This window comes from Solea solea, chromosome 8, assembly GCF_958295425.1.
Source record: "Solea solea chromosome 8, fSolSol10.1, whole genome shotgun sequence".
NCBI classification, from domain to species: domain Eukaryota; kingdom Metazoa; phylum Chordata; class Actinopteri; order Pleuronectiformes; family Soleidae; genus Solea; species Solea solea.
In genome coordinates this window covers 3,138,702-3,163,352 of record NC_081141.1, presented here as the reverse complement: position 1 = coordinate 3,163,352, position 24,651 = coordinate 3,138,702, and the positions used below count along the sequence as shown (strand labels likewise).

Below are 24,651 nucleotides of genomic sequence, written 5' to 3'. Positions count from 1 at the left end.
CCACTTCGGGTCTCCATCTTTGATGGGAACCCTGTCTGGCACATTTTAAAGCAAACAGCCGCTGCCTTTGGTGTAATGACACTGACAAGATAGTGTTGTTTGCACACTAGTTTGTGGTAATTTGTCGTCTTTGTTGTCTTCTCTCCTGCCCGCTTCTCTTTCATGATTGTTTTGCCGGTCATGATGATATCTCTTTGAAAAGGAGAAGAAAAGCAGAGGAATCGGGGCCCGTTCACTCTTTAGCATCCATAGCCTCGGCAGCTTCTACTGTTTCTTTCATGTTGTTCTTTTTCCGTCTTTTTTCCCCCCACCATGGCTCATTCCTACTCACATATGTGCAGAATATGCACACACAAACACTTTATCTCATCTCTGCAACCACAACAGTGTGACAAAAAAGAAAAAGGGGAAAAAAAAAAGCGGCGCGGCGGCTCCATCTCTGAAAAATCAGCAACTGTGAGATAATTCTGTAACTAATAAAGTGGGTTGGAGGTTGGGGGTTGGGGGCTTTGATGGCTGAAGCTGAAAAGATATTTTATTTTTTGTGTGTGGGATTTGAGATGTGTGATTCTATGGAGCGAGCTCGCTCCCCTGCTGCTAGGCTCTGGCTGGAAGCTGGCCCCCTCTGGCTAATGTTATGGAGAATTGGAAGAATTTTATGGCTGTCTTTTCCCCCAGCCCCCTTTTTTTTTCTTTTGTTCCCCTTTGAAGAATGACTTTAGACATTTTATTTACATATTTAACCACGGATGAAAGAAGTGAAGGGTGAAGAAACAAAGCTCCTTGGGCTCTTAAGGGAATTTTGATCAGCGAAAATGAACGGAGGCCAATGCATTTTTTTGTTTGCAGTGCTTGAAATGAAAAAAAAAAAAAAAAGCAGCACTATCAAGGTGACATTTCTGAAATTGATGCTCTTGCTTATATGATGGGAAATATGATCTAATATCAGGAAGAATGATAGTAATATTTCACTTAATTGCTGCGGTTTGCGGAGCGGCTCGCTGTTCCAACATGTGAGGTATGCTTTAGGAGAGATGGAGCGACATTTTTAGACATGTTTAGCATTGTTGCCGGCGATGAAAGGGCATGTTGATTAAACGTACGGGTGGGGTCGGCCTATAATCTTCTTATCCAAGGCCCTCCTCTTCTCTTTCACTCCGCACAATGAGAAGAAACAACACACTCAGTTGGAGGTGAGGCTATTTGTCTGCATGCCCTGTCCATTGTCCACGGATCCTGTTCTCCCCCCTGATTGCATGAGTTCGGCATTTAGCTCAGGATGATCCTATTTATCAACAATTTCCCTCTCATCGCCAAAAACACACACACAAAAGGCACAGATGCAACATATGGAAAAGGACGTAAAACTGTGATGACTCGGTTCAGAGATGTCTCACAAGGACGCTCTTGTCTTTAAATGCCGGCGCTTTAGAAGAGCACCAGCTCCAATAAAGGGTCAGGCATTTTGAGGAAACGCAAATGACTCGCACAATGAATTATTGAAGGTCCCTGTCATCATCAAAGCCTGCAGTATTCTTCCCTCGTGTGGTTTGAATAGTTCAATAAAGTGACTTATTAATGAGGACTAATTCCGTTCACTCCTTCCCCACATTGCTCCAGTGAAATCTGCTTTGTTTCACTGCCATCAGATGAAGCTTCGCCCTTTGACCTCATTCATTACAAACTGCGGTTGATGAGAAGGATCGCGGGTGACCTTTCGTACGCGTTTACAGACTAGATTAGCATAATTAAACGGACGGGCGGCGCCGCGAGGCCAATCGGCGATAAACAGTGTTGTAATGAATTTTGTTTGTTACGAAGCCCGGGAAACATCTGGGTAGAGGCTGCTTTGAAACAGCAATATTAGTTTAGCGGGGTGTGCTTACATCATTCACTTTCATGTGGTGGTCGTTTAAAACGGAGAGGAGGGGGAGGAGGGGGAGGAGGAGGAGGGCTGAGTTCAGCAGCCTGAGACGAAGCCATGAAACCATAACAGTTACAGTCGTTCGCTTCCATAAAATTATTTTTGGTGTTTGAAAATCACATAAGAGTGGGGGGGTTGGGGCTCATAGCTTCTACAAAGTTCTTTAAAAAAAAACAAAACACAAGTGTGATTATTGAATACTATGGATGAAGGAGGGGGAAGTAAAAGTCAAAAAGGGAGTAAGCATTTGATTGCCTGGGTCCGTGAGGGACGCTGATGGTGATATTATTACCCGAGGTCCTTGTGGGGGCACTTGAGTGTGAATTGCTAATCAGGAAGGGCTTCTCTGGCCTAATCCCTCTTTGAGTGGCCGGTGTGGTATCAGCGCGTCTGAGGAGACTCCCCACTGCTTCTGGCTCTGGAGGCTCCATTCAATTGTGCAGTCCTCCTGTCCCATTCCCACAGTCCCCTCACACTGTGCGCCCACAGCCACACACACACGCACACGCACGCACAGACGCACACTCGCGTGCACGTGCACCCACACAGCACACATCCTCCTCTACCCCAAATTAGATTAGACCCTTCCCTTTCTCCCCAGCAAGGCGCTGGTCTTTTCTCTGCCCGGTCATTTATTCCAGCCTTTTGTCTCTGCTTCATAAAAGAGAAACAAATTCCCAAACAACTCTCCTCCACCGGTTTGGGGAAAAAGATGAGGGGAAGGGCGCAGTCCTGAGGTGAGGCTACAACCCTTTTTGGTGTGTCAGCTCTAATGATGTGAGGGGAAGGAGAGTGCAGTGAGAACAGCGCCAGCTGTGCCTGATGTCAACCTGTTACTCCTACAGCAACACTCGGCCGTCTCTGACAGCAGCACTCAGGATCTCTTTATTGTGGCCCCTCGCCCACATTGTCCAACATTTGCTCTGCTTGGCCGTGAACCCTCCCTGACTAGAATAGATAGAGCGCACTTGGCGAACTGTCTGCACGACTTGGGTCCGAGGGCGTCCCGTAGTAGAACTTGTTTTGATCCTGTGTGTCTTCTTTCCTTGTAAATCAGTAATGGACACTGACACATATAGGCAAAAAAAAATAAAGGCCTCAGTTGAAAGCGTCTTGTGTAAGAAAGCTTTTTTCCTCCCTCGTCCATGTGCAGCGGAGCCATCCCAAAAGCAGCAAATTGAGATCAAAGCAAAATTAAAGCTGACTCGTTCAAAGCAAGATAAAAATGTGTGAGCCTGCAGCGATATTTTCTCTATTGATTTCCTCCTTTGCTTGCACTCTGTGGTCCTGACGCTGGCTGTGCTGTGCTCAGCACCAGCGGTGGAGATTCCGGAGCTGCTGCAGGGAGAGAGGAAAGTGACTATTGATACAGACGGGAAAAACACTAATAATGATCAGGAATAAACAGATTTCACAGAGCGTGAGATCTAAGCCGTCGGGGAACTTTTCGTTCCCCTGCAAAGTGTGTTTTCACTTTGCTCCGTGACCCTAGAAGGGATAATGAGAACATCTAATGACAAGCATGCAAGTGGCAGGAGGAGTGAGTGTGGGAACGGCATTGTTTTGTGCTCTTATTTGCTATGAATCTTTGGACAAAAGAAGCTGTGTAGAGCCAAGATTTGTCATTGTCTTCTCATCTGGAGCGTGGGTCTCTTTTCTAAAAAGGAAACACATGTGGAGCCTATCACTCTGAAGCTGATTTAGATTTGCCACAAGACTGAAGAGTGTTTTTTTCTAACACACATTTCACACTGGCTATTTTTTTTTGTTGCTTTAATGTTTGAAAAGAATGAGGCGCAGATGAAGTTCCCTCGGCGCTGAACGGGCGATAACTGCAGACTTAAAAGATGTCAGCTTTAATTAGAGAGCCAGAGAACGTGATGTTCCAGGAATAGCACACACAGCCAGCGGAATTCTTTTCTTTGTTACGGCGAGCACAGATCTCCACGTAATTACGGGTTATTTATCGACCTGCACTGCAGGTTGTCAACAAGGTGTGAGGGAATGAATGAAGGCGCAGGTGAAGGATTCGGCGTCGCTGCATTTGAAGTCATGGGAGGGACTGACGAGCCTCCGAGTGAAACCTGAACAGGTATGAGGACAACAATTAGTGTTTTGACACCACAGGCCAGTGAGTGGAACAATGTGGATGCTCAGAAATCTAAAAATGTCTGGCAGTTATAATAAATAAGATATTATCAACTTTGTTTTCTGCATCATTTGCAGCACATCCGCCCTGCTCTCACCTGGAGGAGCTGAGAGGAACATGAAACACGCTGAGGAAAATGTCTTTTAATCTGTTTCAGATATTGTTTCATAGCTGTAAGCAGTCTTACCTCATCCGTGAGGCTTCCTTCTCAGACAAAGGATCAGTGTATCCGGAGGCATTCCTCAGGCTCAGATATCGAAACAGCACTAAATAACCTGTCATTCCCATTCTCGGCGACAGGCGTTGCTGCGTGATCGTACTTGCGGTCCATTTTGGACACGTCAAGGTTCAAAGAAGTCTGGTGGACGATAAGAGCAAAGGCAGTGTAACTATTATTAAAGCTTTCTTTTCATCGTAACATATAAAATGTGCATTTTACCCACCCAGCTGTTAGCATCTGGGATGTTTGCATGTCTTTTTAATGTCGGGCTTATACAATAATTCATTTTTTTTCTAAGGTCATTTAATCTCTGTATGTGTGTATCTTGGTGGAACACCTGTTTTACCTAGTATTGACAATGATGCCATTATTAATCTCCACATTACCACATAAGCAAACATACACACATGCTTTTATCCGATTTAGTAGGTGCGGCAGACAAGGCCATCGCTGCTTCTTGTCAATTGTATCAGAAGAGGGATTTACAGTTTAATTGGCGGTGGCTCTTTTAGCAACTGTGATAAGAGACACAACTCATCAAGCCGACATCAAGCACAGACGGCTGTTGCTAGGATGTTAGATGTGCAAGCGACTGGTGCAGATTGAGTTTGGGAGATCCAGGCTTGGTCCAAGCTCTTCAGCTCGTTATAAAAAGCATTCGTTGCCTAAAGCTTGGAACAATTCTTTGTCTTTTGCTTCAGACAAATCAATCCTCAATCACTGGAACCAATGGAAAAGAATTTATGTTTCTTGACTAAAGGTGAAAATAAGACACTTAAAGTAATACATATAGTAATAATTACCATATTTTATAACGACATGACATATTGTATCTATAATATATGCAGTAACTAACAATTCTACAGCAGCTGTTTGTGTTTTGGGACGTCCCTTTCCCAGTCTCTATCCAAAGTTAGGCTAATATTTACCATACCATCACGACGAGAGTGACATCATTTCTTAAATAACTCTTGATTTTGTTGTGCTTAGTCTGAACACCACTTTAGAAAATAACTAGAATAGACAATGTTGAACGAAAGCGAGAAAAGTTTACGTCTGCGTTTGCCTGGGAGGCAGAACAAGTGGAGGGCAAACAGAAGGTTCCCGCTTCAGATGCTGCCTTGAGTGTCAAGTATACTGTTGACAGTCTGCAGAAGTTCAGAGTCAACATATACTGCTCCTCTAAACAGGGCGACAACAGACGGCCCACTGTAGTTCAAACAGGTCAGCGGTGAAAGACAACACCAGGAACGGCTCCGTCCTCTGGGACACAGCTAACTATCACCCGAAAGAATGGGACACGTTGTCACCACCACAGCACACTCACACTTTGTTTGGACAAACAAGTCCAGGTTTCAGCCTCACATGGTTTCAACAGAGTGCCTTGGTGTGTCAGGTTCAGGACATTTCCATTAGCACCTTTAGGTGAAACCCTTTCATCTGACCGTAGTGGAGCTGTTAACCTGCCGCTGTGACGGTGTCAAAGCAAACAGACCTGGCAACACCTGGAGGAACTCCTCAGCTCAACAGAGGCGAGGAAACAAAAACAAAGCAAAAGAGGTATGTCTGCTTTCTGCAGGTGTTTGTTTATGGCTGTTGATATTTTGACATGGGATACGTGCATGTGATACCGGCCTCGTACCAACCTCCTCCCTGTGGCTGCACGTAGTGAACTGTAAGTGAGCTGTTTAACTCTAAAGAGTAGATATCACTTCCTGGTTGGCTTCATTCATTTTCTGTGAGTACATTCAGTATCACATTCAGCCTTTTTTTTGACTGGTTTCTCCACTTTGTTACACTCGAAGTTTCTGTGCAGAGTAAAATGTGCGAACGTCGCTGTCGGCAAAAGTGACAAGTGACACAAGTAGAGAATATGTTGGTGCTACAATGAGACATAAGTGCCACAAGTGATTATAATGTATCACACTGGTACGCACAGGAGAACATGAGCTCTGCATGTGGTTCCATTCATACATCAATATTCATTTCCACGTTGTCTGCACAAATTGGAAAGGAAATGGAATATGGAAACACGTGTGACTTAAACATCCACGCGGAAGCATCAAATGAGTCAAAGGGTGAATCATTGAACAACATAAATAATGAGTGCTGTCATGTTTTGAGCACCAAAAACGCTCAATAATAACTTTTAAACATATTTCGGTAACACTTTACAATAAGGGTCCCTTAATTAACGTTAGTTACATTATTAAGCATTAATTAACTGTTTAATGTATTGCTTAGCATTAGTTAACATAGTAGTTCATGCATTCATTAGCAGTTAATTAATGTTTACTACTCAAAGTTAGTTAATACATTATTAAGCATTAATAAAAGTTTAATATTGTAATTAGCTATCATTATGTATGCATTACTTAACACATTAGTTAATATAATAGTGAGCCGTTAATAATGTCTCTAGTAATCATTTACTAGTGGTGTTTATTCTACTAATCATTCGCTACACGGTGTGCATGTTAACCTGGATGGGCGTTAATAAACAATTCATTTATGTCGTCATTTACTAATGCTGTGCTGTGTCTGTCATCGGGTAGCCCTTACCTAGCCTCATGTAAGGTAATTAGATACATTAGTAACCTGACTTAACCTTTAATAAGTGCCTCATAAGCATTAATTGATGTATGGTATGTGGTTTTAATTGATAAAACCACATACCATACGTTTAAATGGACACACAACGTTTAATATCCACCTCTAATCCACGTATGATACAAGGTTAGTTTCGAGTCTGGATTTTGTTATTTACTATATTAAAAACACAATATTGAAAGAGAGTTTTCTCGACGTTGTTTGTTTTTCTTGGGTTGGACATGCAGTTCTCACAGCGCTATAATTTAAATGGATTAACTGTGCATAGTTATGAATTAGCCGGGTCTCTGCAGAGTAATTTGGGCTTCAACCAGTGATTTATTCCTTGCCAGACAACTCATCTCTTCCTCATTGGCAACGACTCATACCACTAAAACGATGAATCAAGTTCTCATTGAATACCAAGGGGACGCACATCAATTGTCGGGGCACACAATTAATGGCGTCCTGTTTATTTGAAGTGATCATACTGGGTTTGTTCCCATCTGTCTTGCGGGAGGAAGCGGCGTCCCTGGCGCTCATACTGTTTGCCAGAAATCAAAACAGCGAAGCGATGACTCAGGATGCAACGGAGGAGATTGAAGCAAACTGAAATAGAACAATGGCTCTGTATGCCATTTCACAGGGAACAATGCACACTGTACGCATTTATGTGATATTTTGGTTCAGATGGCTTTGATGTGTGCCGGGGGAACGACAAGCCTCTGCACACCGTCAAATATTTTGCTCACTTTAAAGGATTTGTGATGTGGATATAATAATTTTGTTCCAGCGCGTGCTTTATTGGGCTATACCAACACTACACAGCGTATTTATGATTAGCCACGCAGTGCAGGCTTTCGACCCATGGACCCAGGACAGTTAAAGCAGCAGCAGCAGCAGCAGCAGTAAATGTTGGTGTTTTTCTACCGGCATTATTTTGCTGTTCACATTCTACACCTTTCATTTAATAACACGTCAAAACAAACCAAGACATACAAAGAAACAGACACTACATAACTCACTGTTCACTCAACAACCTATGCTTTAAGACCACTCCACCTCCTTTTTTTTATTACCCAGTGACTGTTTGTTGTCACAGCCGTATTGTTTTCACTGTCACATTCTGATCTTGGTTTATGGTCCCAGATGTTGGCAGAGGGGTGAACGACCATAGAAAAGACCTGTGCACTGCTGTCTCGTGCTCTCTGCAGCGTGGATCCCCTACAACACATCAAAGTTTTAGCCACATTGCAAATGTTTATAATATTTAATATAAAGCCTATACGGGATTAAATGCTCGTGCAAAAATGATATTTGAATTTAATTGTCCGATGCAGGGGTGCAGGGATTTGTATGTTAGCGTTAGCAGCTTTCAGCTATCAATGCCATACAGTAAAGCACCTGATTTTGTTGATTTCCATTTATGACTGTCCACTCTGAGCGGATTTGTGTTCATACAAAACTGACGAGCCTTTTTTCAGGGTCCTGTAGTATCTCGCTTCACCATCTTCTGTTGTCTAAATGTGTTTTCTCTGTTTGGTGAGCGGGTCTTAATACTCAACACTTCAGTTTGCACGTGTGCACGATGTGCGGGGACGTATACCAGGGCCTCCACACTGACAGTTGTATTTCCTGTGTTGATGGTGATCTCACTGCTGCTGTCTGGAGGGTGCGAGGTGGCCACCCTGTTCTTCCGTGTGTAAAAGGTTATGAAATTTGACTGTGTGTGTGTGTGTGTGTGTGTCCAGAGAAGAGGACACACACAAGCTTGTGGTGGAGGATAAGATTGCCAGGGAACCAGAATCAGGGAACCAGAGGCAGCAAGGGGAGCAGAGCTCCTCTGTAATTACAACATGGTCTTAAAAAGCAAATACCAAGCCCTAGCAACCCCAGTTAGGGGACAGAGAGAAAAGGGGGGGGGGGGGAACAGTGCAGGGCAGAGGAGGGGTGGAAAAAAAATAGGCAAGGGGAGTTAAGAAGCGCCATAGAGAGCGACCCTGCAATGACCTCGGCTCTCCAACAATCGTCCACTGCCAGCTGGAGCCAGGGTTAGGGGCGAGAGCGAGGGGCCGGGCAGGATCCCCTCCGATTTATGACTGACTATAAGGCCCCTGAAAGAAACCCAATCACCCAGGATTCCTGCGCAGCATGACTCTGGCTGGAGAGAATAGATAGCCCAGGAGAGTGTGGGACTGGGGCTCCGGCGGCAGAGCCAGCGACTCACACACAAGCACTGACACAGAAGGGCCACTTTGCCAAGGGGAGGGCCAGTGTGCACTGGCTCTATTATTTGCACTTCTCTGCATTGAGCATGATATCATTACACTGTGCCGACTCGAACCTCAGCTGTGTTCACTGGCTGCTCAAAACTCATCCTCTGAACTCTCTTTGTCTCATACATTTCACAAACTGGACTTACATGCACCCGCCTAATTGCTCTATCTGTCTAATTAGTCGAAATATAATGGTTATTAAATTTCAACCTGCTATCAATTTAGAGTGGGAGAGGGAGAGACAGGCTGTGAGTAGGGCATGAAAAGAAAGGGAGAAGGCAGCTGTCTTTAAAGCAGGGTAAGCCACGCTTGGAGCAACCCCGCTGATCCATTAGCATATCTGAATGATCCTGTTCCTGCACAGCCACCACCACGCTGCAAGGTGGCACATCTGAAGAACGCGGCCTTTGAATACGCCTGCAAGCTGGGGAAACTCTTATTTTTTAACCCGTTTGAAAATCCAGAGACAAACTTGATGTTTGAGAAACCAACAAAAATAAAAAAAATAAAAAAGAGAGGAGAGAAAAGGAAGGAGGGAAAGAAAAAAACTTTGAAATTTCTGAGGAGGATGGAGTTTTACAAGCTTTTTGATACTGAATACTTAATAATTCACTTGATGCTACAAGCAGCAGTACGGCAGTGAGGAAACACACTCGTGCATGGCAACAGTTTTCCCTGCCTGCGTATTGTCAAAGGAAAGTTTTCACAACCCCTGGTTCAGGCAAGAGAAATGCAATGCGTTGTCGAAACACGTTGTTTTTGGAGATCTTAAAGACAAAGCACGGAGATTTTATTGGCTGAACTTACACAGTTATAGATTATTTAGCAATTCGATTGATTACAAATTGCACGAATGTGACATCCACTTCATCCCCTCATAGGTTCTGACTCTGTAAACTATTTGCGTGTAAAAAATAATTATCGACAAAGTGCTCGAACAGGTTTGTCTGGGTGCGACTGTGTGCTGCTGACACACACACGCACACACACCCGATATCTGCACAGTGTTTGAATGTATACTACATCTGTGCGTTCCGATTCTGATCCGATTCCGTAAAAATGTGTCGGAGATTAGGATTTTTTTTCCTCTCTTTTTGGATCCGCCTTGAAGTCGGTCTCCCCTCGGCCACAAAGCGGGCTTCTATTGACTGGTTCCAGGGAGCGTATTGATGGTTCCATAATTTGGGCACAGGAACACAAAAAGGCTGACCCCCGCTGGGCTCAGCACGACAGCCCAGTCAGCAGGGAGGCTTGCATTTATTAGCCTGGGAGAGGAGCTCCTGCAGAATTAAAGCACATTCACCCACCCATTGATCTCTGTCATGAAAACAATACTCGCCTCCCTCTCTGGCAGCGAGCGAGGCACTGCATGCTCTGAGGTATTTTAGTGGCCATAGAAAACAGGATGGCTCACACCCTCGGGCTCCGAGTAAACTATTTGAAAAGTGAGAGGAACAGGATGAAAAAACTAAGCCATATTAGATTATCAATCCACCTGTCCAATTATATTATGCCATGAATTGGGATGAATGGTGTGTGAATATGAATAAAGCTTTTGTGGAAGCTTCCAGGGAGCAGAAACCAGACTTTTTTTTTTTCCACGGTTGTGTTGAGACATGCTGGATTCTTTTTTTCTTTCTGTGCCTTTGGAAGATTCACATTTCAGATTTACACTATTATGAAGCATCTCATAGCTCACTGGATTGGCTCCAACGCTATGGTTTTTACGAGCGGCACAGTACAAGGCTGCATAGTTTCGATCCCTCCAAGGGATCTTATCTGCCGGGCAGTGGATGGGAGTATTACATGGGATCCTGGCAAGCTTAGTTTGACCTATAGTCCATGAAATAAACAGTCCGTTTTGCCTCTAACGTGACCTGAGAATCACAAAGCAGGCCGTATCTTCTAGTATCTTTTGCATCTTCTGCATCTGTGACTCCCAAGTCAGAAAATCTGTTTAGTTTTAGTCTGTAGTTGATTTCCTCTGGACATAGATCAGACAATTAAATATCTTAAGGAAGCTGCAAGAGGGAGATTCTGCACTAAAAGTGTCTCTCCTCTCCTTGTGTGAGTCATGTGTAACACATCCACGACTGTTGACTCTGAGGGACTTGTTGGACTTTGATGCTTCTTTCAGTGGCGAGTGTCCAAGGAGTGAGGGGCCGATGTGTGTGTGTGGGGGGGGATGGTGTCTGTCGGGACTGTCCGGTCGTCTCGCCTCGCACACAGGCGGCAGTGTCGACACATGACACAAGATGACAGAGAATGTCGCACTTCACGCGCAGTTGAAAGAAGCGATGTGCCTCATTATGCCACCTAGCGCTTCTTTTGTCAGCCAGGGTTTGATGTATGGAGGGGAACTGCTCAGGGAGACGCCATGGCCTGGTATGAGGCCTGCTGCTGCCACGTTTGAAGTCACTGACAGGACAAGGTCTTTCATATTTACAAAAAAAAAGAAAAAAAAGAGAAGAAAACTCAAAGGGTGACTGTGATTGGCACACTATTTTGTTAGCACGATATATCGATGGAGCTAATCACTCTTTGCACCCACCCTTGTTCGTCAACTCTCTCGCAGTCCCAAGAGTTTCTCGACTCCTCGCGCACGCAACTTCCTTTAATCTATTCTTACTTAAAAAGCCATTCAAGCATTGTCCATAAATTATGCTCTTAGCATTAGAATCAAAGGCGAGCGCTATCTCCCCTTATGCTGTCAGTGAGCTTTTTGATGGACAGATATATTAGGGCTTGGTTTATGGGTAGCATATGCTTATTGTTATTCCAAAAGTGACTTTGAAACTCGACTGCATCCCTGTTTCCCCGTATCCATTGCACAAGACAAAAATAAAAGCTGCTCCGGATATCAAACGAGTGTCTCGTGAAAATATTACAAGAGTGAAAGCTATGAATGCATCAATACGTTAATTGTTCCTCCTCTTCCAGACCTCCTTTGAAGTGTGCACTCTGTCTTTGTATGTGATGTGTTTAACAGGAAGAGCAGCCACCCATGACTTAAAAACGCTTTGTACTTACTAATAAAGTATGATCTTGTGTCTCGTGTTTGCTGTATTTGGCGCATGAAAGAAGGAGGATTTAGCGGTTGCCGAATATTAGAACTCAAACCAACATGGAAGGGTTATGGTCGGGGGCCTAAATACAAGGCTTCCTTTTCTATAACAAAGCGCAGGGCAGGAAAGAAGAGAGGGTGTGTTGCAGTAAATGTTGAGGGGGCAGTAAATAAACTCTGCTCTTATCTTTGTGCAAACAGTGTAGAGAGAGGGAAAGTCAAGGAACAAACAAAAGAGAGAAAGGAGAGTGGAAACAAAGCCAGGTACAAGATAATGACAAGGTCAAGTGTGCACTCAATGGCTCACTTTCAGCCAGGGAGCGATAACGGCCGACCTGCTGACAAGGTGTGTGCAGCAGAGGGGAATGGGAGGTCAGGTAAAACACTGGGAACACAGGCCTGTTCATTCACAGTCTGTGGCTGGAGGATCACCAGCTCCCTGGCACCACCTGCTGGACAAATAAGTCTTAGCAAAAAGTAAATGAATTAATCGGGAACTGTGATATGTCATGCTTATGTCATCCCCTGTGTTGTGTAATGACAGCAGTGTGGGAAGCTTTAAAGAAAATATGCAAACCAAAACAAAGGCACGCTGCCAGTGCATTCATCATCAGTATCTCCTGGAGCAAATCCAACAATAACCAACTATTAGACCTGGAGGAATTCTTGTCTCTCTTTGATGTTCTTCTGTTTCTGAGAAACACATCGCTGACTGTTAAAAGGGGGACTCCCGTCATCTGACATAAAGTATGATTTCAAATGACAACAAATAAAGTGTGTATACGCGCTTGAGGCTTGCAGCTTACTTTCACAGAGCATAGAGGACAGGATTAGCTGAGGGATGTCTCTGATGTGTCACTCATCTCCGGTGGGAAAGGAGAAGGACAACACAGGATGAAACGTTTTTTTTTGGTGGACCATAAAAGTAAGAGAAGGGGAAGAGAGATGGAGAGATGCGCCTCATCTGACACTCAGATACTGACCCTATAATCCATATAATCTGAAATTCTGAAGACGTGTGCCCGTGTTAAGGATTATGAGGTGGGAGGAGGGCAGCTCTTTGACCACACTAAGCCTGGAAGATGTGAGAGCCCAAAAGTTTGTTAAATCCCATCCAATGCAATAATAATAATGATAACATTAGCTTTGAACTGGATCTGGATCCTGCAGCCTGCACGATGAGGACACAGAGAGAGAGATATTGGATTAGGTAAATTGGACACTCTCAAACTCAAATGACCTGTGAGCCACTGGGTGTCTCGTCTGGTCAGTCGGGGGCCAGTCAAGTTAAAAAAAGGCCAACCTTTTTGGGAAAAGCAACAGTTGCTTTGGACGATATGAGCTCTTCTTCTTCTTCTTTTCCTTTCGGCTGCTCCCTTCAGGGGTCGCCACAGCGAATCAACCTCCTCCATCTAACCCTGTTCTCTGTATCCATCTCTCTCACACCAACTCACTTCATGTCCTCTTTCACTACATCCATAACCCTTCTCTTTGGTCTTCCTCTAGACCTCCTGCCTGGCAGTTCCAACCCCAGCATCCTTCTACCAATATACTCACTATCCCTCCTCTGTACATGACCAAACCATCTCATTCTGGCCTCTCTGACCTTATCTCCAAAACATCTAACATGTGCTGTTTCTCTGATTGACTCATTCCTGAACCTATCCATCTTCGTCACTCCCAAAGAGAACCTCAACATCTTCATCTCTGCTACCTCCAGCTCTGCTTCCTGTCTTTTCCTCAGTGCCACTGTCTCTAGACCATACAGCATCGCTGGTCTCACCACTGTCTTGTATATCTTTGTTTTCATTCTGGCTGATACTCTTTTATCACACATTACCCCTGACACTTTTCTCCACCCATTCCAACCAGCTTGAACACGTTTCTTCACCTCTTTTCCACAATCTCCACCGCTCTGGACTGTTGACCGTAAATACTTAAAATCCTCCACCTTCTTTATCTCCACTCCCTGTAGCCTCATGGTTCCACTTGGGTTCCTCTCATTCACACACATATATTCTGTCTTGCTGCGACTAATCTTCATTCCTCTCCTTTCTAGAGCATATCTCCACCTCTCGAGCTTTTCCTCCACCTGGTCTCTGCTCTCACCACAGATCACAATGTCATCTGCAAACATCATAGTCCATGGAGATTGCACTTTTGGTTCACTGGGTTTGTCTTAAAGTGCTTCACAGATAAAGTTGGATTGGATCATTTCAAAATAAAAGTGCTTGTTTTAATATTCAATAGAAAAAAAACATATTAATGATGCAAAATGAATCTATTAATTTAAAAAAACATACAGAAATGACTCATTACAAATTGCCACATGAAACTTTGAGACCACTACTCTAAATTGACTGTAGGTGTGAGAGTGAATGGTCCTATGTCAGCTGGGATTGGCGCAGCTCCCCCCGCGACCCTCCTGTGGAGCATAAAGTGGTAGAAAATGGATGGATGGAAAACCAAAGTGAAGCTAACATTTTGGGCAAATGTGGGCTATTTACCACGGTTTGCATTGAAAAGATTGTGCAGTATGTGTCAATGAATGCGATTTAATAAACATTACAGGGCAATAACATACTGAACACACTGTTTTCCTCATTCCTTTTAAGGACTTCCACTGATTTTAAACAGCCTGGTCCCAACAATGCTATAAGATCACACGCGCACACACGCACAGAGGGATAATACACAGAAATCCCTGCCAGAGTCTCTGCTTGGTGCGCAGAGGATTAATTGACCATAGCAGGGGCTCTGATAGAGGGGGGAATAGAACATGGCCGGCCCCCGCTCTCTCAGTCAGACGGCTTCTCATCTACCTAAGCCAAATTGACCTGTGGATGCACTGACCATGTCCAGGCTCTGTGTGGGAATAAATCACACTGAATCAGAGGTGGGCGCCTGTCAGCTCCACTGAAATCACCATCGCTACCTCTGCTCTCCCCGGATGGAAAGACGTGTCTGTGTCTGCAGAGCTCGCTCCCACACAAACAGGAGACTGAGCAGCTCACTGAGCCGCACATGAAGACAATTATTTTAAGACCTTGTTGTTCCATGTATGACGGGCTTCGGTTTGGTCAGTAGTGTACATTGATTTTGATGCACATGCAGGATAGAGTGCAGCTCTAATGCTCTAATGGCCAAGGTTCATCAAACCTAACCTCATAGTTAAGAACAAAGAACATAGAAAGAATACAAGACAAAATAATAATAATAATTATAATAATAAAAAGCACAAATCAGAAATTAATCAATTATAATTATAATCAATTAACCACTAAAACAATTTTTTTTCTGTTCAGGAATGCAAGTTAATACTATAATTTGACATATTAATCAAGAAATAGTAATCTGCTTTATTTTCTTAATGACCAACGCTGTTAATTTAGGGCATTGTGGCCTAAACCTTACATTGGGTGAAGCACTGTATATAAAAACTTGACTTTATTTTCATTTTGTATACATTTTCTATATTTTTTTGATTTGGTTTATTGAAAATAAAACTTTTTAACTCCTAGACTGCAAGTATGACAAAGTACTAACGTATTTAAAATAAGACATTAGTATCATATGCGCCACAATGCTGTCATGTTAATGTAACCAAAATAATAATAAACTTTAAACTTAGAGAAAATAATGTTCTATAAAGTATGAATGGTGTGACAAAGTAACTCTGTGACCAAAAACTAGCGTTAAGGAAAGTTCCTGCAACCAAAGGTACCAAAAATTGTTAAATAAATAAACATATTTCACACAATTTTTACTGATAAATACAATGATTCCCATTACAACAAATACTGTATGCACACATTGGTGTAGCATGTGTATTCCAGTGGCTCTTGACTCCAGGAAGCATCACAACATGAGCGCTGGAGTGAGGGAGAGATAATGTGAAGAGGGCTGCCTCTAAATCTCACTTCTCTATGTCTCTCCTGGCCCGGCTGAAAGATGACACCGCGTGCGGTCCAGACTGCACCTCTGTGGTCTCGGGTCATCTATTGCTCCTGGAGTGATAAGTGGCTCTGTTCTGATGGAGCTCATACTGCGCGCTCAGTCAGTCAATCACCGGGCAGAGCCACAGCACAGCAGCTGTCTGAGCCCGAGCAGTAACCAAACATACGGCGTCATGATCGTCTGTATCATCTGAAAATGACAATTTAATTAGAGTAGGACTTTACCTTTGAATTCTGTCCATGCTTAGTCACGTCTGCCACCGTGCTGCTGTGTTTCACTGTACTTCCACAAAACAATGACAATAACTAAGGACTGCACGCAGTCATGATAGGGCCCTCGCGTCCCCACGCAAGTCGGGGAGTGCAGCCGTTCCCTCAGCTCACTTTTAAATCCGCAAAACCTGTGTGTAGCTCTTTTACGTAGAGTGCAAATCGCCAAAATGGACGCCAAAATTCAAAATGGCCGACTTCCTGTTGAGTTGAGGCAATGGTTATGGTCAACTTTTTTGTTCGTCTTGGTCTACAACATCTTCCCACCAAGTTTCGGGAAATTCGGAGGAACTCAATGTATGCCGAAGTCATATAGGGCACTTCCTGTTTAGTGGCGAATGGTCACGCAGAAGGTTCCGCAAAACCTTTGTATAACTTATATATATAGGTAACATTTATGTATATATATATATGTATGTATATATATAGCTGTAGAGGTGCTTGGATCTAAAATATAAACATGGATTCCCAAGAATAGCACGTGTCACGAACAGCACTCATGAGTAATAGATTCATTTAAATGACCGATTCACCCAAAATTGAAAAGGTTATGTTTTTCCACTTAATGGAATAAAAAACAAGTAATATATATAACATTTACACAGCAATAATACATGACATATTATATAAGTCACTAATTCAAGTGATAGTTCAATAAATGTCACCTACAGTGAGACATTTTGCATATCATATGTACATATATCTTAAATACAGGAATTCAATATATCTACATGTGTTACATTTCTGTTTTTCAACACTCAAAGAGTAATATTTGAGATTTTAAAAAGTTTTTTTAAAAACTTAACTGTAAATTGCATGGCTTTTAAACAGCGATTGCCACAGAGAGAAGCTTAAATGGACAGAACATGGATATTCAGTGAGGTAAAGGATTAAAACACTAGATGGCAGCACTGCTGCACCTCCGTCTGACTGACCAAACGTTCCCTCTTTTTTTACCTGATCATTTTCCATGACATAACACGATTACATACAAAGCCATATGTCCATTCACCTGGCGTTAGATTGACATGCTGTCTGTCCTAAAACTCCTCAAGTGCACACCATCGTCCGCAATAAGGGGAGAAAAAATCTAATATCATGGCTGACTAACTGCTCAGCCTTCATGTCATGCTGCTGTGAACCTGCACGGAAAAGAAAAATACATAAATTAAAGTTGTGCTCTGACATCCACTTATTGGCCTTTTCCTAAATCACCCGGCGGAGATGGAGAAAATAAAAAAATAATAAGAAAAAGTCTGACTTTTGGAAAAAAGAAAAATTCTGCTAATCCTTTGGACTTGATCGCAGTTCATCAGGTAATTCCCAGAGCTTGGCACTCTATCAGTACAGGGGGAAATTGGGATTAAGATGTGGAGCCCCTCTGGTTCTGCACAGCTCCTTTAAATACGCTGATGGGGACGACTTGGATTTTTAATGTTTCCTGTCAGTGCTGCGAGCCATTTTGCAGTTTGAATTAAAAATTAAAACAGGAAGTACAAATATATGTAGAGACACACTGCATCCACATAATCAAGCTTGAAAAACTTCCTGATTCCAGGACTGAAGGAACCAAGTGTCCATGTCCAAACAGAGATCATGGGCTGTCATGGTGCCGGTGAAAACATACTTATCTAACTCTGAGATTCCAGCCTATTTTGGTTCCCTCCATCATGGCTGACTGTGTTCCCTGGAGCGTGAGGAAGAAACTTATCATCTGCCTCCTCATTTCATGCTCCGCAGCAGGCCGTCTTCACAGATGGAAGAGACTCAGGATGCAGCCATCACCGACACACCCTTCACCGGCGCACGGGAGACACACGGGGGGGAAAAAAGGTGTTTGCACTTTGTAATCACAGAATTCAAAAAGGAAATTTCGGGTGTGATATTCTTGCAAAAAAAATGTAACCTTTCCACCACAGCATTCTTGGGATAAGGTGAGCCGTCTGCAACCTCAGAATGTGTCGCAAGCTGAGATAACCTATCCAATATCTGCGACTAATGAGGCAGAAAGAGTAGCTGGAGCAGACACACACTATCATTTTAGCTCTATATACGTTTTCTGGGGTAAGATAAGCTCTATCAGAGGTCAGAGACTGTGCGATGGTTTGACCAATCTCTGCCCTATTTCTGGCATTGCCGTCGATTTGTTGACAGCTTGGACGACCAGCTGTGGTGAATGAGCAGCTGCAGTGAATTTGGCTCACAGGGGAAATCTGTTTGGGCCTGCCTGACGCTGAAACACCGACCACTTTTACTCCTGGTGAGAAGATTGCTCTCATGTTTTATTGAACGTCGCCCGTGGCTCCTCTCATCCTTGACAATCTGATTCCAGCGAGGTCTACCTTGTGACCCTAATGTGCAACCGATGGGGTGTCACAATTCACTCAAACTGACCCCTCCATCAACCTCATCAGCCTTGGGTAGCATTTATGGACCACTCTGAAAGTGGATTAATATATTTGCTGCTGCCTACATTGTACTTAACCGTCCTTGCACTTAAATAACCTGCCATCTTTGCCCTTTGGTTTACTTGTCCGATTACAGACAAGGCTAGACATCACTTTATCATCTCTTCTTGGTTTTCTTTCACTGTTTAGGTTTTGCAGCCAACATCCTCCTCATGCTGAGTATGTACGTGTCCTTTGAGCAAACATATTAAATTTGGGTCAAGGCCTCTGAGCTTGCCAGCGACAGAGAAAAAGAATCCGTCTCGTCTCCTTGTCTGACCTCAAGTGCTGTCACCCAAACTGCATTGTAGTACAGATTTAATCCACTATATGGAGCCACTGATGCTGCCATGAAAACAGACATCTTTTATCCATTTGGCCACTTAACCTTTACACAGCTTGTGCAAACCAAAAAAAGAGAACGTCTGGGGTGATTCTTAGATTTTTACAACCACGGGCAAGGAGACGGTTTGTGGCCTGCTGACATTATACGTTATGCTGATATTAATAAGCACTTTACAGGGTCAACTCCTAACTGCGAGCACTCTCGTGAGCCTCCAGAAGAAGAAATAATGTCATGATAATGACTGATAAAACTGTTGAAATGAATGGTATAATACATGCTTTCACAGGACAGATACTAAATACCATATTAGTTTTACTGATGTAACTTTTTTTTAAGTTTTTAAAGTTCATCACACATGATCACAGATTTACTTCTCATCATGTTGGCTCCATGTCTGTTCAAAACGACTAGTCAACTGTTTTCTCTATACTGATGAATGAATATTAAAAATGACGAGGTCACTCTTCGCTTCACTTGAACTGACACGACTGAGCAGATTATTGTGGATTCTGTGCTGCACAGACAAACCGATTGTGTAATGTTTGTCTGAAATGCATCTTATTTTAGAAAAAAAAAAAAACAAAAAAAAATCACAAATCAGCTGACAAGACGCTATTATTGTTTCATATCATTAATGTGAACAAATGTCTTGATAGCTGTGGAGCTGACAGCCTCCAGAAAGACAGTCTTAATGCACAAAGACATCAAAAGCATCCTAATGAAGTAAAAAAGAGAGAAATGGTTGCACTGTATGGTGAAAAGCAACTTTTTACACAACAGTCAAACATCAGGGTTTCATAAAGCCAGGATCTGCCTTGGTTCTCGTGCCTTAAATTAGTAGTAATACCGAAATAATCTCAAAAGTAAATACATCGTATTCATGTGTGGTTTCTTTTTGCGTTTTAGTTTATGCCAGAAATCTCAATCCTAGTCCCAGAGAGGAAAGTTCTGTCAAACCTTAAATGCAAACTGTCCTCAGTTGCATTTTTATTTGTTGTGACGTGTCAGTTCTCAATCAAGCATAAAATGGGAGAGCATTTTCATGTAAAGTGATTGTTGACGCCGTGTTGACACTGTGTGTGTTTCTCCAGTATAAATTGGCTGTGCAGGAGGTTGTGAAGCCCTGCTCTCTCTCTGCTTTAGTGTGTCTGATTTCCCTGATGTGGTGCTGGGATTACTCCAGGGATTAGCCGCAGGCGGAACCCAACGATGGGACAGAGATGACAGCTCCCGTCATCATGCAGTCTCCCGCTTTGACCCCATACTCCGGACTTAAAGCGACACAAACAGCAGATTACATGAGTCGGGAAGCAGAGGGGAAAAAGTCACACATCACAGATTAGGCTGAACAAACTTCTCTTTAGCTGCCTGGAGGTACTCATCCAAAACAGGGAGAGCTGTCTCTCATGTCCCAGTTTGGGCTGGATTAGGAAGCTGCAGACAGAATTTTCTCTGCAAAAAAACCCCCAACAAACTGTGATGCTAAATTGTAGGCATCAGTATTTGCACTCAACCTTTCATCTCTGTTTCTGTGTCTATTCCTGCATGAAATGTTTCCAAATTGCATTCCAAACTTTTACACTGTAAAGTTCCTCACAAAGTCATTCAATAATCAGATTGACTTAAAACTGACACATGCTTGTTCCATGCGGCGCCGACCTGTAGGTCTCTAGGGCGTCGGGGAATAAAGGCAGATCAGGCTCCTCTGTGTGCTGGAGCCACCTGAGCTTGTTTGCTCAGGTCTTTGCTTTGTACCATGCAAGTTTTACAGATTTAATATTAATGTTTGCACAGCAGCAGCAGCAGCAGCAGCTTGCAGGGCATTTGCGGGGATGTTACACAGACATGTACTATATGAAAAGGCCTCCAGTTGCCTCCTGCCTATTAGTGACAGAAGCCATTATCTCTGTCATTTAATGGGAAGAAGCCTCTAGTACATCAAAGATGTGCCTATCAGTGTTTTATCCAGAGTAGAATATAATGGTGTTCTTCGGTACTTTAAGTAGAGGGGCTTGCTATTCATTGCGGTTTGAACAATGCACGAGCTTTGATGGTTTATTGGAGGAGAACATGGAGACAGAAGCCACTGCAGATGGAAGCATCTCTGACTGTAATTGCATGCAGTGACTGACATGGCTTTGAGAAGACTCAAGCTTCACTTGGTGTAGTTTGATTTGCCTGATTTTGTTTTAATGTTATTCGCGTTTGATCACCGCTACTGAGCAGCAAAACGCATGTGGTCCCCGCTTGATTCTACCACGCTGTTGTCATGTTCATCTAATCTGTGCGATGCTGTAAAATCTTAGTTCTATAATTGTCTACCCAGTAGCAAATCTGCATTTATTAAACGATGACTCTTGGGACAAAATAAAAGTAAAAGTACGGCATTTATTTTATGTAGCTAAAAAAAACAAAACAGGAACAGAATTGTTATTAAAATGTTTTGGGGCAGAAAATAAGCAATTATTCCCATCGTCACTTGATTTGTGCCAACTCCATTAGACACATGATAAAGCATGTAGTTTTATTTTTACCCCTTCAACAAATGTGCAAAGTCTTATAATTAGTACGTGTTGAAAGGCAACATGATACCATGGGTTGTGTGAGTTACAGTAATTAAACACCTTCAGTGGATCAAGACAATGAGGCTGCTTCCCAGATGTGTTGATTTATGTGCTGAGGAACAGCAACACAAACAATTTGAAGCCCATCAACAAAGTAGAAGCTGCTGTGAACACAACCTTCCAGACTGTTTGGATGGAAATAGATTTCTGATTCATTAACAAGATCAGACCTGCTCCACAAAGCAACACTGGCACAGCATTGCGAGACAGTCAAGTCACTCATTTATAAGTAAATTGTAGATTGTTTGCACTTGCATGGTCCTGTTCTAGTCCTGGTTTCACTCACAGAATCAAACAACTCACTAGGGCTGCAACTATTAATTATTTTCTCGATGAATCGAGCAATTGTTCGGTCTATCTATCTATCTATCTATCTATCTATCTATCTATCTATCTATCCTATTCTCTTTTTCACGATGGATCTGTTAAGCGTTTACATCTGGAGAAAATCTGAAACGCATGGTTCTGATGGCTACTGGCCCGTAGTAGTATTAACTATGCAAATTTAAAAAAAAACAACACATTTTTAGTGCCCCGCCTTTCTTAATTTAGCAGTGAACATGAGAATTGTGCAGCTATACGTCCATCTGTCAAACAGAAGGATGATGTACATTGAAAGCACATTCCCTTGCTTGTAGCGCTCACATCGATCACTGCTTTATGACCAGTCTCCCCACTCTTGCACATCTCTGCTGTGACATCCATCTCTGTCAACTTTCCAACTTTGGCAGCCTTGTGTTGTGTGTGTCTTTTTAGTGTTCATCACGTACTCTTGACTCCATATGTTTCCTCTGCATCTGCCACAAATTGATGCGCACAATTGGGATTTCTCCCCACGACTTAATGTCGTGTTAAATGAATATGTGACACAATACTTACAAGTGATTTCATATTATGTGACTGAAAAGACAGTTTCTAAAACTCTGCTATTATAAAAGGTCCAGTGTGTTAAGTTTGGAATGTATTTGGTGTAGTGGTTAGCACTCTTGCCTTTGCAGCAAGAAGACCCGGGTTCCAGCCTCCATTTGCATGTTCACCCCGTGTGCGTGGGTTTTCTACAGGTTCTCCAACTTCCTCCCCCAGTCCAAAAACGGGAATATGGGGATTAGGTCAATTGGAGACTCTGTAAGTGTGAGAGTGAATGGTTTGTCTCTATATGTGTCCCTGCGATGGACTGGCAAACTGTCCAGGGTATGTCCCCGCCAATCGCCCTATGTCAGCTGGGATTGGCACAGCTCCCTCCGCGACCCTCGCGTAGAGGATAAAGTGGTAGAAAATGGATGGATGGACCTGAATGTATGAACTGTTGTTTTCGTTATCACAGAATGAGCCACGGAGGCCGCCACGCTGGACCACAAGGTTTTCAGTACCAAACTTATCACCTATTGAGTTTTAATTCAATTCAATTAAATTTTATTTGTATAGCCCCAAATCAAAACATGCATTATCTCAAGGCTCTGTACATAGACAACGTCATCAAGAGCAGAGAAACCCAACAGTTCTCACAATAAGCAAACACTAGGCATCAGTGGAGAGAAAGAAAACTCCCTTTTAACAGAAGAAGGAATCTCAAAGACTCAAAGATGTGCAGCATCTGCCTCGACCTCAGCCTAAATGACAACAGAGGGCTACCTACATGCTTGGAAACTGAAAGGTGAGGTGAGGATATCCAGCTACGACATTCAACTTCATCTATAGACGTTGCAGAATTCTACACACTGTACCTCTTTATAGTATTAAAACTTTTAATATTCTTATTTCATCTCCATTTGCCTTTTTGCAATACATACTGAACTTTTCCTGTGTGTGTGGAGCAGCAGGTAAAAAGGCAAGGATCTAAATGATCCTACGGCAGTTCTACAGCGCACTGGAACAACCCCAACACACAGATTCTGCTGCTGCTGCTGCTTATCACAGTGCTGCAGTGCCAGGGAGGAGCTCAAATAAGCTCACAGCAGATGATTGTGGCAACTTCCTGCTGTCTTCAGTTACTGTAAGGTCTGGTCACAATCCTCTTAAAAAAGGAAAAAAAAAAGAAAATCCCTATTAGGCTACGTTTACTGCTACACATCTGCAAATAAGTACCACAGATGGGGGTTTAATTGATACCCGTGGTCTGTTTCTGCTCCTTGTTCCAAGAACATGCACGAGGAGACAGTCAGTGTTACTGCACATGATTCACACACTTATCCATCAGAGGGCACTGATAATCCACCTGATGCTCTCAACCAGTCAGGGACCATTCCAATCAACATAAAACTAGAAATAAGGTAGAGGATATTTTTGAGATAACAACATTTTTGAAATCTCAGTCATTATAAACAACAGGGATGTAATCACGTCCTCAATATCACGATTTCCATTACTTTTTTACTAATTCACAAAACAAGAAAAAGTGGAAATTACTTTATTGTGTTTTTTGTTGCGCCTGTTTATTTCTACCATGTTGAAACTCTGGGTCGTGGAGACGTGATTTTGTGTCTCTTGCGGATTTTGTGTCTGATGAGAACATGTGGGAATATTGAGCTTAAACGTGATTAGAGTTCGGTTTAAATCGACATGAAGTTGACACATTGACCACAAACTGACCCCCTACATTAACTGATTAAGTGAGCAAACATGAGCTGAGGAATGACGAATTAAATCCGTGCCGCTTTTGAACTTTCCTGTGTGACATTATACATTCAAGAGTTCAGAGTTAATCCTACACCAGCTGCGTGGACGTGGCTTCCTGAGCGGATGGACAGATGACGAGCTAAGTGCCGTGAGGATTGCGCGCACACAAC

The 24,651-nt window shown here is 43.0% G+C and overlaps 1 long non-coding RNA gene across 1 annotated transcript in view; it reads right to left on the bottom strand.

Moving 5' to 3' along the window:
* Positions 1-7,117: 7,117 nt before the first annotated feature.
* LOC131463469 (uncharacterized) overlaps positions 7,118-24,651 on the bottom strand; it is a 31,705-nt gene continuing 14,171 nt past the window's right edge. The window contains exon 4 of the long non-coding RNA XR_009241047.1: positions 7,118-8,106. This is a non-coding gene — a long non-coding RNA (uncharacterized LOC131463469). The remainder of the gene's footprint in view (positions 8,107-24,651) is intronic.